The sequence below is a fragment of the Malus sylvestris genome, chromosome 17 (assembly GCF_916048215.2).
Source record: "Malus sylvestris chromosome 17, drMalSylv7.2, whole genome shotgun sequence".
Taxonomy (NCBI): Eukaryota; Viridiplantae; Streptophyta; class Magnoliopsida; order Rosales; family Rosaceae; genus Malus; species Malus sylvestris.
The window spans coordinates 23,616,579-23,634,438 of NC_062276.1; the positions used below are offsets into that span (position 1 = coordinate 23,616,579).

General features: G+C 37.4%; 2 long non-coding RNA genes across 5 annotated transcripts; one reads left to right on the forward strand and one right to left on the reverse strand.

Annotated features, from left to right (window-relative positions):
- Positions 1–457: 457 nt before the first annotated feature.
- On the forward strand, positions 458–8,139 carry LOC126610191 (uncharacterized). 4 transcript variants are annotated; one of them, XR_007618419.1, is made up of 6 exons: positions 458–834; positions 917–1,204; positions 2,147–6,462; positions 6,502–6,626; positions 6,709–6,996; positions 7,939–8,139. It is a non-coding gene; the product is annotated as an uncharacterized LOC126610191 (long non-coding RNA). The 4 variants fall into 4 exon arrangements; XR_007618420.1 differs by having other exon boundaries at positions 458–670; positions 710–834; positions 2,147–6,626; XR_007618418.1 differs by having other exon boundaries at positions 2,147–6,626.
- A 4,742-nt stretch (positions 8,140–12,881) lies between these two features.
- On the reverse strand, positions 12,882–13,448 carry LOC126610192 (uncharacterized). Its single transcript, XR_007618422.1, has 2 exons — positions 13,397–13,448; positions 12,882–13,102 (listed from the first exon to the last, which is right to left on the reverse strand). It is a non-coding gene; the product is annotated as an uncharacterized LOC126610192 (long non-coding RNA).
- Positions 13,449–17,860: the final 4,412 nt, after the last annotated feature.

The following is a 17,860-nucleotide window of genomic DNA, read 5'->3' on the forward strand; positions in this document are numbered from 1 at the left end:
CAGACTGTGACCATAGGGGTTTAAATTCGAATTTTTTTACCACAGGGGCTATCATCCGAATACCTTATGACCACGGGGACCATTTATCCGATTAGGCCTTTACATTATTGAACTCTAATAATAGTTGTTCGTGTCCTCGAATTGTGTCCCATGTAGCAACAATAGTCATTTTCGTTAATTCTATCAATTTTTTTAATGAATTGAAGGGTAAAGTAAGAATTTAATTAAAAAAAAAAGGAAATGAGAAAAAAAATAATTCTTTGACTGGTGATGCATGCATTGTATTTTTTTTAGTTTTTAACTTTATTATTTAAATTATCTATTGTTTGTCAACTAAAATTCTAAATAATTAGCATTCTAACTCCCTCACCAAAACCAAATAAAAAAAAAAGGGGCAATATTAGCAGTTACAGGCAACATAAGTTTTGCTATTTTTTACACCAACCTCACATGTCACAGCCCGTCCCGGAATTTTTAATTCCAAGGACGTGAAATTACGAAAATGCCCCTAATACGTGACTAAGGTATAATTTTTACGTTCGTTATATCTAAGCTCCTAAAATTTGGTAAGTAGAGTGGAGACTTAGATTTAAATTTATGTTAGAATTTTGTAGTTGGGGATTGGGTAGGATCCCACACCCCTTAATTCTTTCCCTCTTTCCCGTACCCTGTCTCTCTCTCTTCCCTCACGACTCTCTCTCACTCTCAGTTCTCTCTCTCTTCCTCTCCGACGCTCAACCTCACCCAAAACCACCTAAAACATAAACAAATGTCCAAGGTAAGACCACATTTGGACTCCTGGAACTTCCACGATCACGTAGACATCAATTTCAGGTAAGTTCTACTTCGGAAAACGTAGTTTTAAAAGTTCCCGTGAAGAGCACTGTTCATGATCTTTGAATATGTTGTGTTTTAGGGAAATCTAAGCTCACAGGGAGCTCTAGGAGGTTCCCACGAAGCTCGGAGTGCTTCGTTGGAAGTTTTTGGACGAAAGAACACGGAGATCGACGAGTTCAAAGTTTGGCCGGAGCTTTCGAGGCATTTTCCGGCGAATCCCCGGCGAGTTAGGAGTCGAGTTTCCGGCGACCTCCGAGGCTTTCGAGGCAGTTTCCGGCCAAACCACGGCGAACTAGGTGTTGTGCAAGGTGGCGATCGTCGTGACGCCTTGATGTGTGGTGCTAGGGAGTTGTTGGACGAACTCCAGGTGAGTGGGCAGTTTTGTTTTCCGTATATATATGTACTTGACGTTTTCCCAGAAATTGAATTTAACGGAAGTATGCTTTCAAATGCCATGCATAGATTCATATGAAAAATGTGATTTGAAATGCCATGCATAGAAATGATATGAAAAGTATATAGAAATGTGAATCGAATTGCCATGCATGAAAAGATATGAAAAGTATGAATTGAGATATGATGCATATATATGAAATGGTGCTGTGGACACACAGGTGAGTATCAGGTGAGTATTATTACTGTTATGATGATGTTGAGATATGTTGAGCTCATAAACTGCACCTTGGTATTAGTGCTTATTATTATTCACCGCATCGTATGCTCACCTTGGATCCAAGTAGATGCTAGTCGTACAGACCACCGGGGGTGGTTCCGACATGCCAGTCGTACAGACCATTAGAGGGGTTCCGACTGGTAGGTGACCTTAGATTATGTGCACAGATGATTGATGAGAAAAGCACTAGAGCATATTATTACACCATTAAGTTGTACAGATTACATTAGGTAATTCCGACTTATGTGCAGTGTAGTGCCGTACAGGTCATACTAGGTGACTCCGGCATGGCCGTACAGGTCACAGTTGGTGACTCCGGTTAGATGATATTTTGAGCTCTAGATTCAACCGTACAGGACCATTGTAGGGTCTCCGGTTGATTATTTTCTTTCACCTGATTTATGTTGATGCATTCATATTATACTGTTGAATTTAGACATGGCATGGCATATTTGTACTGAAAAATGTTGAGTTAATGAATTGAAGTATTGAGAATATATATGTATATTTATATTTTACATTTCTGGGAAAGTATACAGGTTTTACGGAGAGGGGTTACAACGTTTTGAGAAATGTTTGGATTTGAAAAAGAATTGTTTTACTGACCCACTCAATTTTGGTTTTGCGCCCCTCCAGGTTCATGAATCACAAAGGTGTGGTGACTACGAGGAATTCGACGGTGTTCTGACAGATTGGACAAAATTAGGACTCACTTTCGGGTGTATCAACTTAGGAATTGTATCTTAAAGCTTCCGTACTGTGCAAATGGTTACGTCACTCTCACGTGACGGCCAGCATGCCCTCCTTCGGGACGGGGTGTGTCAGTTGGTATCAGAGCATGGTTGCAATCCTGGACATCTTGAGAATTTCCGAGTGAATTCTGTCAGAACTACACCGCCTCGTAGCAAACCACGTAGTTAGAGGAATTTAGTCTCCCTGATTTAGCGGTTTGGGGGAAACTATTTTTATGGTGATTCAGTCTATTATAAAAATTGACATTTTAAGACGGGTTATGAGTTGAATTTGAATCACCTTATGAAATGATGAACCTGAGGGAGCGAAGTAACGGTTTAACCATTTGGAAAAGATGTTTCAGATTATGCAAGTCAATGGAAATTTCCTTTTGACAAGGGGTTGAGACGACTACCTAGTTTTGGGTATGAATTTGTATCCTGGTGGAAACAGGAGTATGATTTGTTGTCACCGGAGGAACAGTCGATTTAAAATTGTTTAAGGACTTGTTTAAGGAAAAGTTTATTCCTCCGGCATTGATCGATGGTAGTAAACAAGAGTTTACAAATATGAGACAAGGAAGGTGATGATCGAGGGATATTATAGAAAGTTTTCAGACTTGCCTCGTTCCATCCAGATATTGTTGTTAATTTGGTGGAGGTGTTATGTTGTTTTAAGCTGGGTGGCAAAAAGGGAAGTGGTATTTTGGGTGACCACTATCCATTGTAGTTCTTATCAGGAGTATGCTAGATGTTGTTGAGTCTTGAGGACTCTGAGAACATGAGCAACGAGAATAAAGAAGAATAAGAAATGAATGGGAATCAAAAGAAGACGATAGAGTTAATGATTCGTCATATCAAGGATATAGAAAGATTCAGAGCTTCGAAAGAAATGAAGCTAGAGTTAATTCTTCCAGCTGAGTTTTTAATGTCGCTGGTCAGAATAAAAGTGATGGATATACTGATAATCCCAGATATTTGAGACAAGGTGTCTCGAGTAAAGGAAATGTACCTTGTGCAGCAGGTACAAAATTAACACTTTGGGAAATGTGAAATTAATGAATGTGTTTATGTAAACAGAGGGGACACATAATTGTGAATCGTCCCTATAATCAGTTGTACTCAACAATTTTCCATGATATCATAGTGTCAATTCAGCAGAGTTATGGACTTAGTAGTTTGGTTGGATTGACCATGAGTACCGAGAGATTTGATGAGTTATATGTTCAGCCGTATAGGCCACAAGAGGTGGATCCGGCTGACACATGAGAAATTGGTGAGTTATAGGCTCGGCTGTACGGACCACAAGATGTGGATCCGGCCGACGTATTTACTGGGGAATTGATGTGTAAGTCGTACAGGTCACTATAAGTGACTCCGACTAATGTGCCAGCATAGATGGTTGAGCTGGAGAATCAGCCGTACAGGTCATTCTAGTTGACTCCGGCTGATATATTTCTGAGTATGGACGATGATGCCAAAGAAAGTAATGTTGGAACGTGATAGAGGCGTATATGTGTATTCTAATGAAAAAAAAAAATGATAGTATTACACCTTTGGGAATTGTTGCTTACTTATCGAGACAATGATGATTTATCAGTATTGCGGGCTGCAGACCGTAATATTAATAACTCATTCGTGGATTCGTTAAGCAAGCAAACCGGTATGTTATTTTATGTTAGTGTTGTACTTATTTAGAATGTTCAGTAATAATAAAGTATGTATTGGGTCAGTTAATTTTATTCCATTAGATTGATTATTTATAGTTGTGACTAGATGGAATATTACGGGAAACCAGTTACTTTCCATCGATCTGGATGACCAGAGATTACTTTTGTAAGTATGCAAAATGGATTGAGTCAGGCCGTTATTTATGCTGTGAGAGCAAAGCAATTGTTTTTGAAAGGCTGTCAAAAATACTTAGCTCATGTGGTGCTAAATGATGTTGTTTGGAGTAGTGTGAATAATGTCGAAAGGGTTAGACTTTTCTTGATGTCTTCTCTAAAAGTATACCTGGATTTCCTTCAGGCAGAGATATGAGGTTCATTATTGATTTGTTGCCAGGTATAAATTTATGTTAAAGATTGGTTCATGATGAGTTAGGGGAATTGGAAATTCAGTTGAGAGAATTGGTTGATAAAAGTTTTATTCAACCTAGTACAACACTGTTGAGGAGCACCAGTTTGTTGGTGAGAAAGGAAATGGACTTAGAGATTGTTCATTGATTATAGATAATGGAATCGGGTAACGAATGAGAACCGTTATCCATTGTGGTGTATTGACGCTCATTTGATCAGTTCAAAGGTGCTTGTATATTTTCAAAGATTGACTTGAAGTCTGTTTATTATCAATTGAAGATTATGAGTTATTGGATGAAGTATTCCAATAATGCCTTGATAAATAGATATCATTTTCATTGAAGATATTCTGGCATATTCTGAGCCAGAGCAGAACATGTAAACGTATTAAGTCGGTGGAACAAAGATTGGAAGAATGTCGGTTGTATGCTAAGTAACAAATGCTAAAGTTAGATGAATCATGTGGCATTCTGAGATTTGTTATATATTCTTAAGGTATTCAAGTGAATCCTTAAAAGATAGCAGAAATTGAGAATTTGGAACAACCACGAGTCGTAATTGAGATTTAGAATTTCTTAGCTTACCAGGCTATCTTGGATGGTTGTGAAATTTTTTTTCAGTCATTGCTTTGTCATTGACGAGACTGTTGAGAAAAGAGGTTATGTATGAATGGGAAGGAAATTGTGAGCAAAGGATTCAACAACTGAAGTATTTCCTTACTCATGCACGTATTTTAGTAATCCCAGAGAATAGTGGTAATCATAAATTTTTAGTGATGTTTCTTGAATGGTATTGGATGCATGTTGATGCAAATGTTAGGGTGATTGCATACGTTTCACGACAAATGGAATCTCATGAGATGAATTACCCTACTGGTGATTTGGAAGTCACGATTACCATCCTTGCTGTGAAGTTATGGAGACATTCTATGTTGATAAGAATGCAAGATTTTACAAATCAAAAGAGTCTCCAATATTTGTTTACTCGGAAGGATTTCAATATGAGGCAACAAAGGTGGATTGAATTACTTAGTGATTATGATTGTACGATCAGGGTGATCGTGAATTGTTGTAGCTGAAGCACTTGATGAGAAGACTCTAGTAAGAATTAATGATTGGTACGTTTGCCAAGATTATCTTCTTGTGGATCGGAAATCAACTGAAGTAAAGTTGAGAACTGGAGATCGAGAAGAAGCTCTACTTGTTAGATTTCAAGTTAGGCATGTTTGGTAAGGTCGTACTCGAAACTTAAACATTTGACGAGGAAATTTAAGAATTAACCAAGGCAAGGAAAGAAGGGGAAAAAGAAAGATTCGATCACGAAGGAGTTTTAGTAGACCCTGAGACTATGGATGAGTCTCCTCAAAGTATTCAGGTGATTAAGTTAACCTGAAGTAACCAGGAATGGCAAAAGAGATCAACAGATGGATATGCCACTAATCGAGTGTGTAAGGTAAATGGTTTGATATTTTGGAATTTCACCATGAACAGAAATAGTAAGATTCAGAAAGAAAGACAAGATAAGTCTTAAACACATCAGACCGTTTTGATCATTAAAAGAATCGATGAAGTTGCATATAAGTTTATGATGCCTTCAAAATTGGCTAAGGTGCATAATGCATTATATTTCGATGCGTTGTCACTAGGTGGCAGACTCGTCACATGGGATTTTGGTGCAACTATTGAGAATTAAATTGGATTCGACTTGATAAGGAACCAATGACGACTTTGGATTGGAAAAAGAAGGTCCTGAGAATTGAGACAGAGTAAGTGGTAAAAGCTTTGTGAAGGAAATCATTCAGTAGAAAATTATGTTGGAGAAAGAGAATCGGATGAGAGAGATTTACCCGAGGAAATTGTATGAGTATAGATGATTTAGTTGGTTGCTGGAATTTCGGGGACGAAATTCTATAAGGAGGGGAGGTTGTCACAGCCCGTCCCGGAATTTTTAATTCCAAGGACGTGAAATTACGAAAATGCCCCTAATACGTGACTAAGGTATAATTTTTACGTTCGTTATATCTAAGCTCCTAAAATTTGGTAAGTAGAGTGGAGACTTAGATTTAAATTTATGTTAGAATTTTGTAGTTGGGGATTGGGTAGGATCCCACACCCCTTAATTCTTTCCCTCTTTCCCGTACCCTGTCTCTCTCTCTTCCCTCACGACTCTCTCTCACTCTCAGTTCTCTCTCTCTTCCTCTCCGACGCTCAACCTCACCCAAAACCACCTAAAACATAAACAAACGTCCAAGGTAAGACCACATTTGGACTCCTGGAACTTCCACGATCACGTAGACATCAATTTCAGGTAAGTTCTACTTCGGAAAACGTAGTTTTAAAAGTTCCCGTGAAGAGCACTGTTCATGATCTTTGAATATGTTGTGTTTTAGGGAAATCTAAGCTCACAGGGAGCTCTAGGAGGTTCCCACGAAGCTCGGAGTGCTTCGTTGGAAGTTTTTGGACGAAAGAACACGGAGATCGACGAGTTCAAAGTTTGGCCGGAGCTTTCGAGGCATTTTCCGGCGAATCCCCGGTGAGTTAGGAGTCGAGTTTCCGGCGACCTCCGAGGCTTTCGAGGCAGTTTCCGGCCAAACCACGGCGAACTAGGTGTTGTGCAAGGCGGCGATCGTCGTGACGCCTTGATGTGTGGTGCTAGGGAGTTGTTGGACGAACTCCAGGTGAGTGGGCAGTTTTGTTTTCCGTATATATATGTACTTGACGTTTTCCCAGAAATTGAATTTAACGGAAGTATGCTTTCAAATGCCATGCATAGATTCATATGAAAAATGTGATTTGAAATGCCATGCATAGAAATGATATGAAAAGTATATAGAAATGTGAATCGAATTGCCATGCATGAAAAGATATGAAAAGTATGAATTGAGATATGATGCATATATATGAAATGGTGCTGTGGACACACAGGTGAGTATCAGGTGAGTATTATTACTGTTATGATGATGTTGAGATATGTTGAGCTCATAAACTGCACCTTGGTATTAGTGCTTATTATTATTCACCGCATCGTATGCTCACCTTGGATCCAAGTAGATGCTAGTCGTACAGACCACCGGGGGTGGTTCCGACATGCCAGTCGTACAGACCATTAGAGGGGTTCCGACTGGTAGGTGACCTTAGATTATGTGCACAGATGATTGATGAGAAAAGCACTAGAGCATATTATTACACCATTAAGTCGTACAGATTACATTAGGTAATTCCGACTTATGTGCAGTGTAGTGCCGTACAGGTCATACTAGGTGACTCCGGCATGGCCGTACAGGTCACAGTTGGTGACTCCGGTTAGATGATATTTTGAGCTCTAGATTCAACCGTACAGGACCATTGTAGGGTCTCCGGTTGATTATTTTCTTTCACCTGATTTATGTTGATGCATTCATATTATACTGTTGAATTTAGACATGGCATGGCATATTTGTACTGAAAAATGTTGAGTTAATGAATTGAAGTATTGAGAATATATATGTATATTTATATTTTACATTTCTGGGAAAGTATACAGGTTTTACGGAGAGGGGTTACAACGTTTTGAGAAATGTTTGGATTTGAAAAAGAATTGTTTTACTGACCCACTCAATTTTGGTTTTGCGCCCCTCCAGGTTCATGAATCACAAAGGTGTGGTGACTACGAGGAATTCGACGGTGTTCTGACAGATTGGACAAAATTAGGACTCACTTTCGGGTGTATCAACTTAGGAATTGTATCTTAAAGCTTCCGTACTGTGCAAATGGTTACGTCACTCTCACGTGACGGCCAACATGCCCTCCTTCGGGACGGGGTGTGTCATCACATCCATGTAAACATATGTACCCTATTTAAAAAGTAAATATTAAATAAATAAATACAGAAATCCCACTATAGAAGAAACTGCCCCATCATTTTTCCAACTTGTTTAGACTATACATTTGTTCCTTTACAAAATTTGATGCTTTAATCCAACTTAGCATTTTTCTATTTATTTAATAGAGATCTATCGAGATGTCTTCACTTTCTAATAAAATTTCACTGAAATGTCTTCACAATTTCGGTAGATATCTATTGAAGAATTGTCTCGTAGTTTAGAGTTCAACCAACAGTATAACAACGTTCAAATTGGTGCAAATTAAAAAATAAAAATAAAAATATGAAATCACACATCATGTGGATCCTCCAACAAATCGAATCATTGTTTGATTCTTTAAATATAAAGCACATGTCATCAAAGTGCGAGTACTTATAGATGGGAGAGTTGGTATGAGAGCTGAAAAAAAGAACTTGCTTTCTGTGAAGTTTTTCATTTTCAGACATTTTTTTAGGTGGTGCTATTTGCACACTCTTTTTTATTTTTCATACATATTTGGTTTATTTCAGTTTTTTGATCCGATTCAGTTCATTTGATTCGATTGCTGAAAATTAAGAGGAGTGTGTGGAGGGTAAAAAGATGTGTGTAAAAGTACTCTCTTCTAATTGGTAATTCACAATCATACTTGTTATCAGAGCATTCTTGTCTCAATCTTGGAGAGTCAAAAGCTTTCCACTATGACATTTGAGTGAAGAAAGTTGAGGTTCTACTATAAAACTAATTGACATTATGGAAATGTCTCTCCTCTCATCAATGTGGATTCATTCTCAACGCGCCCTCTCATGTGTGACGAATTTTCAAGCCTAACACGTGGACAACACAACTCGGGTGACGTGGAGCACATATGGTCGTTGAGCTTCACACGTGAGACAACCTGCTCTAATACTATGAAAAAGTTGAGGTTCCACCATAAATCCAATTGGCAATATGAGAATAGCCCAACTTACTTATAAACCCATGCAATGTCCTTCATCCCATCAATGTGTGATTCATTTTCAACATGCCATGATAAATTTTCAAGCTTAACACGTGAACAACACAATTCAGGTGACGTGGAGTACGTGTGGCCATTGGGCTTCACATGTGAGACAACTTGTTCTGATACCATGAAAGAAGTTGGGGTTCCACCATAAAACTAATTGGTAATATGGATAGTAGCCCAACTATTTATAAATACATGCAAGATTCCTCAACTCATCAATATGTGATTCATTCTCAATGTGAAATTTTGACGAGAATGTAGGAGAGACAACATACTCCAGTCTTTGACTGCGGTTGCTAGAGACGGAATAGATCAGCCAGTCGACAGTACTCATAACGATGGAGTAGAGTTTGATCACTTGCTTCGTTTTGAGGGCAAAAAGACCATGTGGAGGTCCAGAACATAATATGACCTCCTTTTTTTTTTTTATGTAATTTTTGATTTTTAAATAACAACCTGGTGGCTTGAACGCTTGAATCATTTAAGGCCTGGGAGAAATAATATCATCAGTATGTAAACAAATGGGCCATCTATCCTTTATGATTATTTCATCTAATACCTAAACAAATGGACAGTCTTCACGATTTCAACCACAATTCAAATATCTTTCATCCTCCAACAACGAAGAATTCAGATGTGATCCAAATGCATCGTATCTCAATGTTTTGTGGCGGAACATCAGTGTTCATTGCTTAATAAGGGCTCCATAGGTCAAGTCGACCTCCATTTTCTCCACTTCAGTCCTGTTGCATCCAAAAGTATTTTAAGATTTTGGTTTTGGTTAAAGATCAAATGAAACTTCATTAACAACGATTAAGAGTTTATACGGGGTAAAACCATCTTCAATCCATGGGATAAAGTTTAAAATATAAGCTTTAACACCCCCCTCCCCCCCCCCCCCCCCCAAAAAAAAAACCATCTCCAACCATTAGGCTAAAATAAGTTTTGGAGAGAAAATATATCTCTAGGCTAGATTGATTTCCCCCAAGATTTAAGTTTGACTTAAATTATTCTGGACTCACCAAATTATCATATTTCAAACCTTATTTTGTTTTTACTTATAATCTAACAGCTATGATTAAATGAGATCAGATCTAAGAGTAAAAAAAAGATTTAACGGTCCAAAATTAAATATAACATCTAAAATAATTTAATTCAAATTTAACTTAAAACTTTATAAATACCTATGTATTTGTATGATTTTTAATTACGTATCGGAATTTAAATATTTTTAGGTTAAAATGTTTATAAAAATAAATTAGGATAATCTACATAAATTTTATTTTCAAAAAAGTTACCAAAACAAACAAATTAGGCTAAAATTATCATTTAATAATCTTGAGCTAAAATTTTGAAGGAGAAAAATAGTTTCCGAGTTATGACTTAAATTTTTAAGCAATTCTCACGTTGGGGCAAGAGGCCACACATGCCTGAAGAAACATGCAAATTCATAATTAAAAAGTCATAAAATATACAAAATAATTCCTTGGTGATGGAGGACTCACAATCAACAAGGAAGATGGCACTTGCAAGGACTAAACCTTGGATGCCAAAGAACTATCTGATGAAATATCTCACATCGATCGTATTTTTGTGATAAGAATAGTTTAAATATCCAAACTTCACTCCAACTAATACCGATGCCTTTTGTGATAATACCTCACACCTAACAGACTGTGCAATTGGTAACTATCAAGTTGATGACAATATTGGTGTTGTTGAAAATGGGCTATTGACCAATCTCTCTGATAATTCTACATGATATTAGAGCTAGAGAGCAGGTCCGTACTGCCACGTTATGAGTGAGTCCCTTGGCCAGGCGTGTAGGGTGAGTCCCCTTGGCTACACGTAGTTGTCGATGTATGAATCTCCCACGTGTGACCTACTAATTAGGTCTCATGTGAAGGGGCCTGCTGAAATATCCCACATCGACTGTATCTATGAGAAAAAAAGAGTTTAAATATCTAACCTCACTCAAAGTAATACCGAAGCCTTCCCCAAATCTGACAAATTATGCAGATGATAATTATCAAGTTGGAGAATCAGCATCAGTGTGGTTGGAAGTAGACCTTCGTTCCATGTCTCTGTTAATTCTGCACTTTCGAAAAGGCCAGTAAGCCAGCGAGCCCATCTCATGATCGTGAATTGATCTTTACCTGGGATCGATGTTCGTGTCTATAATTTTTTTTTTTTTTCTGAAAGAAAATAATTTATTTTTATCTAATACTAATTGATATGGTCTCATTAGTAAATAGTAATTTATTTATTTATTTTATCATTTTTAGATTGCTGCTCTAGGTCCGTATCAAGTTATGGCTGTCACTATCGTCAATATCATCACTATAACCAATAAGAAAAAGACTTGTCATCCAAGAACATGTTCATATATACTGCAATGAAAAGAAAAATAGGAGTTTTTAGCTAGGTACGTAGTTGACCAACTACACAAAGGATTGTTTTGTTTCTGTAAAAATTAGGGCACTTTAACGAAAAATTTCCGGTACTGTTTATTTTAATGAAAAATCATATTTTTACATTGAAAAGTCAATCCTGATACTATTTACTTTACTCTTTATTTTGTCATTATCGTTAAAACTTAAAGTTTTCAAGTCATTTTCATTAGTTTTCCTTAAAAATTATAACTAAAGTACCAAAAAGTAAAACCATATATGCAACCAAAATAGAAGTTAAGAAAAAACTAAACAAATGTCGAAGTACAACGAACCCTACCTAAAACCAAAAGTAAGAAACACAAAGCACACCATGAGATGATGAGCACTGCGTTACCGATCTCCTGGAAGGCAAATCTTCAGTGTTTTGTTCTGTTATCAACCCCAAACTAATGTGACCCAGTTATGTCCCGGAGACAAGTCCATCACGTGTGCCTCTTTGTGAGGATATTGCTTTGTATAACACAGGGGAAACATATGCTCGGTTGGAATCAAACATTTCACTTTTTAAATTAAGGGCTATGAACAGGTCAACTATATATAATATGAGGCAGGGGCATCTGAAACTGCTGATCTAAAACCGACCAGCCGATAACCTTGTATAGACAACACTGATTCGAACCACAGGAACAATGGTGTCGATGAGGACCTACTAGAACTTGTGTTCTACTACCTCTGCCTGGTCCTCAGAGATTAGGATTATATTTATAGTTTCTCAATTCACCAAAAAAATAAATATGATGAATTGTTTGCATAATGCAATTCCCGCGCACTGATAAGGGTACTAAAATTTAGAAAGTTCCGAAATCTAGTAAAATACTAGTAAAAGTGCCCGTGAGTTGCTGTGGGTGTTTAAAATGTTTTGATAATATGTACATACAGAAAACAAAATTTATTGAAGTTAGATTTATATACCTAAGATAGAGATTGGTAGTATGCAATTCCTCACTGTTATAAGATAGAGATGCTATGAAAGCTATATTCATGTACAGAAGTTCATAGTATCAAAATCGTTCAAATACGAAAAATATACATGTCCATATCAGAAGCTTGGCACTGCACATCTGCTTAGTGTTTATGATTTTTCCTGGTCAATCTTTTGGTCTTGCTTGTTTGGGAATGACCATCTTTTTCTTGGTCATCATGTTATTTTTTTGCTTTGTCCATACTTTTTCTCTTACTATATATTAAGAATTGGAATCAGTAAGAATTCAATATAAAAAGCTAAATTTTTTCAATCTATTTAACCAATGAATTGATGGAGGAGCGAAAAAAAAAAATGGCCATTATTCAATTATATGGAGAATTACTTGATACGTACAAAAGGTTTGAAAATTAAACTAACATTAAAAAAAAAAAAAAAGATGAGATGGAGTGGAAATCACATACCAACATCAAGCTTAAAATTGTAGTGCTCATTAGTAGTGCTATCTGCAATTAGTCTTTTCAGGAGCTTCTGCACTGGTTGATGTCTCAGCTTTTTCCTTAGCTGTATGTACATTGTAGACTTGGGTAGATGAGAAGCAGAAGAAAATAAAAATATAGGTTAAAGTTACAACTTAACTATCTATGTTGATTTATGTCCAACACATAATAAGAATAGCGAATCATTTTTCATCTCGTGCACTGGTTTGCTATTGTCACTTGAATTCACAAATTCTTTTACTCCGAATTTCTTAGTTATGGCTAGTGAAAGAATGTTTAACCAAAAATATGTTTCTATGTTTTCCCACTAAACTACCTGTTAAACCAAATCCAAATGTCAAAAATAAAAAATAAATACCTTCGTCAAACCTCTTGGGCTTCAAGTCTACCGACTCCACCCCAATACTCTATGGTGCCTAAGAAATTCTTCCACCTTAGTAGCCTAGATCATGCATGTATCTATATAAATACGGAAAAGAAAATAAATGCAATTTATTAGAACAAAGAATTTGGGATCAACAAAGTTTGTCCAAACTTACAGCGAGGCCAATAAACAACATAATTTTTCATTTTGCTACATTGAGAGGGGAACCTAAACCTGATATTAAAAAACAAAATATTCAGTATAATGCAAACGATTCAATATGTAGTATCAATTGAGGATGCATAATTCAAGGCTCTAAAGCATTGAGTATGACACCAAACCTGTTGGTATGGCACATCTAAGGTGCAAACTTGTCCAACTGAGCAATGGGCTTGATTTTGGAAAGACGGCCAGAATGAACAACAATGTATTCACTTGAAGTAAATGTGCCTGGAAAACTCTACTCATAGTTTACAAATCTTCAATTCTCAAAGCTTAATCATATGAAATCATATATATATATATATTATGTATATTATACGTATGTAGTAGATATTATTGGTGACCTTCGGCAGAAGTAGAGTTCAGTGTGATAAACTGAGGTATATTTGACCTTTACCCTCATTTCCATGGCCTTAGGTGGAGCAACCTTCACCCTCTCCATCACCAATAGCTTCCTTGCTTCCCATGCAACCGCTATTGCAAAATCTACAACACAGAAATCCCAAATTGACGAGTATTAAATCTCTATAAAGACATGCGAAATGAAGAACAATGGACCTAGCGGGCAAAGAAGGTGATTGGTGTTCATAAAAAAGATATTTTAGTTTTAATTACCTTGTATTTGAGAAGAGTCAAGCTCTTACCTATGACATGGAGCAAAGTCAAAGGTACAAATTTGTTAAGATTGAAGACGACAAATTTTTGCTGCCACAAATTGGTGCTTTCATTGAGAATTCAATTTAATTCTCAAAGAAGGCTTTTGCAATTTCTTTTACAAATTTGCCCCACGTTGATTTTCTTATGCACTCATAGTCTCTGATTTTTTTAATGCTCTATGTCCCTGGAGAAAGGGTACAATGGTTGGAAATTCTGAAACCACGACGAATGACACGTTATGTGCTTAGGCTTTCACCCATCGACAAAAGCCATGACCGCCACAACATCTGCAGCTTACATTGCAATCCAACCTTGCATGCCCAGCAACGACACATAGAGCACCAACCTTCCAAGCCACGAGGCTTTGCCATTACAGTAGCAGCAAGCGCTGCAACATCAGCCTAAGCTCAGATCTGTGCACTCTAAACCCCAGTCGTGTAACAAGCACTAGCTTTAGCAAAGGTAGGAGCAATGGCAAGAGGCTTATGTGCTAGCCATGCAACCTTCGGCCCAACCCCCAATGGCTTAAGCCCAGGCACAGATGCCCCATTTGCATGCCCAATGCGCTACAGTAGCCCAAGGTATGCTGCCTTAAAAGCAGGCCCAACTACATAAGCTTATTCGCACAAGTATGCGTTTGCATCTCTTGTGGGTTGACCCGCTCCAGTGGCTCAACATATATTCCCTTGCAACTTGGTCCTGGCCAATCCATTTGCACCGTAGCTCTTAGTCACACCAGCCTTGCACTTCGGCACTGTATAATTGATTTACTCATATTTTGATGAACGTAGCAACTTAGCTTGATGGTGCTTTGAGGGCAAATGAGCACCAGAATGACGCACCAAGCCAACCTACAGGAGAGTTCCTCAAACCACCAGGGATTGAGAGCGGGTTTTGTCTTCATAACTCAGACGGTTCCATAATAGAGCAGCCTACTGCCAACATCCTAGCATTGCGAGCCAGTGGCCCAAATCTTTCTGCTGCGTACGACCTGGCTCAAGCTAACCCTAGCTCGGAAGCTCACAACTGTGCCGACCTTACCTCTATGGTTCTTCACCATGCTAATCCTACACCACAGGTACCCATTGTATCGTCTTCTGCCCCGCATCTCTTAGCCTTATCAATCAGGCTAATGACCTTTTTAAGCTTTAAAGTGTCCAACAACGAAGTAATTTTTAGTAGCAAGCATTCAGTTAGCGAAAAACTTAGCAGTGAAGAAGCTTGTAATCCATTCAGATTCTCAACTGATCATTAACTAGGCCTTAAGGGAGTCCACGAAGAAACATCCAAGGATGGTGCAATGCTTGGATAAAGTTCGAGAGTATCTTACGTTGTTCCCCACTTACACTCTCACGTAGGTTTCACAATCAGAAAATACTTACGTAGATACATTGGTGAGTCTAGGTTCTGCCTTGGACCACTGACTCAGATGCTAAGTTTCAGATGAATACATAGAGGAGCAGAGCATAGACACAGAACAAGCAATAGAGGCGTCACAGATCAATACATCCCCGAGTTGGCAGGATCCTATCACTGACTATCTAGTCAATAGAGCACTCCCTAACAATAAGCTATAGTCGAGAAAACTCCCAATGAAGGTAGCACATTTTACATATATGGAACATCATGCTTGTTCGAAGATCCTTCACATGACCATATCTCCGTTGCCTTGCGCCTCTTGAAGACTTGAAAGTCCTAAACCTGATCCATGAAAGCGCTTGTAGGAACCACTCTGGAAGCCGTTACTTAGCTTAGAAAGTTCTTAACGTAGGCTACTACTGGCCAACAATGCATCTACACGCTAAAAAATTGTACAAAGGTTCGACAATTGCCAGCGCTTCAAGTTTTCGTGTTTGCACTACCTGCTGGTGAATTCCATTTGTGAAAAAGCCCTTGTTCATTCATATAATGGGCGATCAACCTGGTGGGATCAATGTTGTCTGCTATTGAGGGCAGATGCATGATGATTGTAGTGACCGACTACTTCACTAAATGGGACGAAACTAAACCCATGGTGACAACTACCCAGACGGATAGAACATTATCTACTAATGCGGAAGCCCACATCCCATTATCACCACCAGAACCTCGTTTAGGCCTATCCAACTGCTCATGATGAACTCAGCACCTCAACACTCCAACAAGCCAAAATTGACGACCCAGACACGCCTGCTAGGATCGCCTACTTTTATCAAAGTCACGTGAATAGTTCGCAACTCTATGAATAAACGTTTTGCAAGACACTTTAAGCAAGCAAAGTTTCAAGAACATTGAAGCCAATTGATAAACTAGCACAAAGGCCACCAAAATCTGACATAAGCTAAACAACTTTTGGCTAGCCTACTCAACTTGAGATTTCTACACCTTTTACGCTTTCCTTTATACATCACAGTAGGTATTGGGACATTTGTGGAGCCATAAATAATCCCAAAAATCCTAGAGATTATACGTGGACTTTTACCAAAGGATGAATGGTGTAAACACCAATAAAGTAGTGATTGTCAAAGTATATATGGGTTGCCTCATTCCTACATATGGAATGATGTCAAAGAACACCATGGCTTGATGGATGATGATTTACCTAAAATAATCACTGGCTTGATTCCTATTATTTCGTATAAAGAGAGAAACATTATTGCTATTCTGAGAACATAGGCACACCTGCTGAACCTCGTAAATATTGTGTCTTATTTATTTTATATTCCACTGCAAACATGTTAGCGAATGTTCAACTCTACTTTTTATAAAGGTATTACATGAATTAAAAAATATTCATTGAAGGTTCAACTCTACTTTTTATAAAAGCAGCTTGTAGAGCAGCTTTTAAAAGATATCTACAAGCTGCTTTTAAAAGCTGTTGTTTGGATGTCATTGCTTTAAAAATAAGCAAGATATTTTATTTTAATCAAACGCTTTTTTATTGCTTAACTTTAAAGTAAAGTAATTTTTGATAAAAAAAAAAAAAAATCAATGGGGCATTATTTCCTAAGATTTAGTTAGGTATTTTAGTAACTTTAACAGTGAGATACAATGATTGTTAAAATCAAAACATTTATGAATGTCCAAAGATTTAAAAAAAAAAAATGGGCGTACATAGAATTGCTCTATTACATTGTGTCCAAGCCCTAATCCTTAAGTCAGCCATTAGATAGTCTCAAAGCTAACATGGGCATTAGCAAAAAAAATTAAAAATAAATAAAATTGAACTTTCATCCGAAACTTTAACCTGAATCGGTAACAAAAATTATGCGTTTATTTCTAATGAAAAAAAATATAAACACACACCTTTTAATATCTTACACAATTTTGTTTAATCTTGATGATTATTTTCATTTAATTTATTGAATAGAAAAAAATAAAGAGGGGTGTGTTAAAAAAATAAAGAGGGGTGTGAAAAACTAATGGATGTGCGCTACTACATTTGGGTTTTTAATTAGCAAATTATTTAGGGAAGTGTTATTGGCACTCCAAAAATCTTATTATACACTCCTCACAAGTGTATTTTTCTTTCCAAATATAGAAAGTTTGGAGTGTAGAATGAGATTTTTGGAGTGCCAATAACAATTCCCATTATCTATC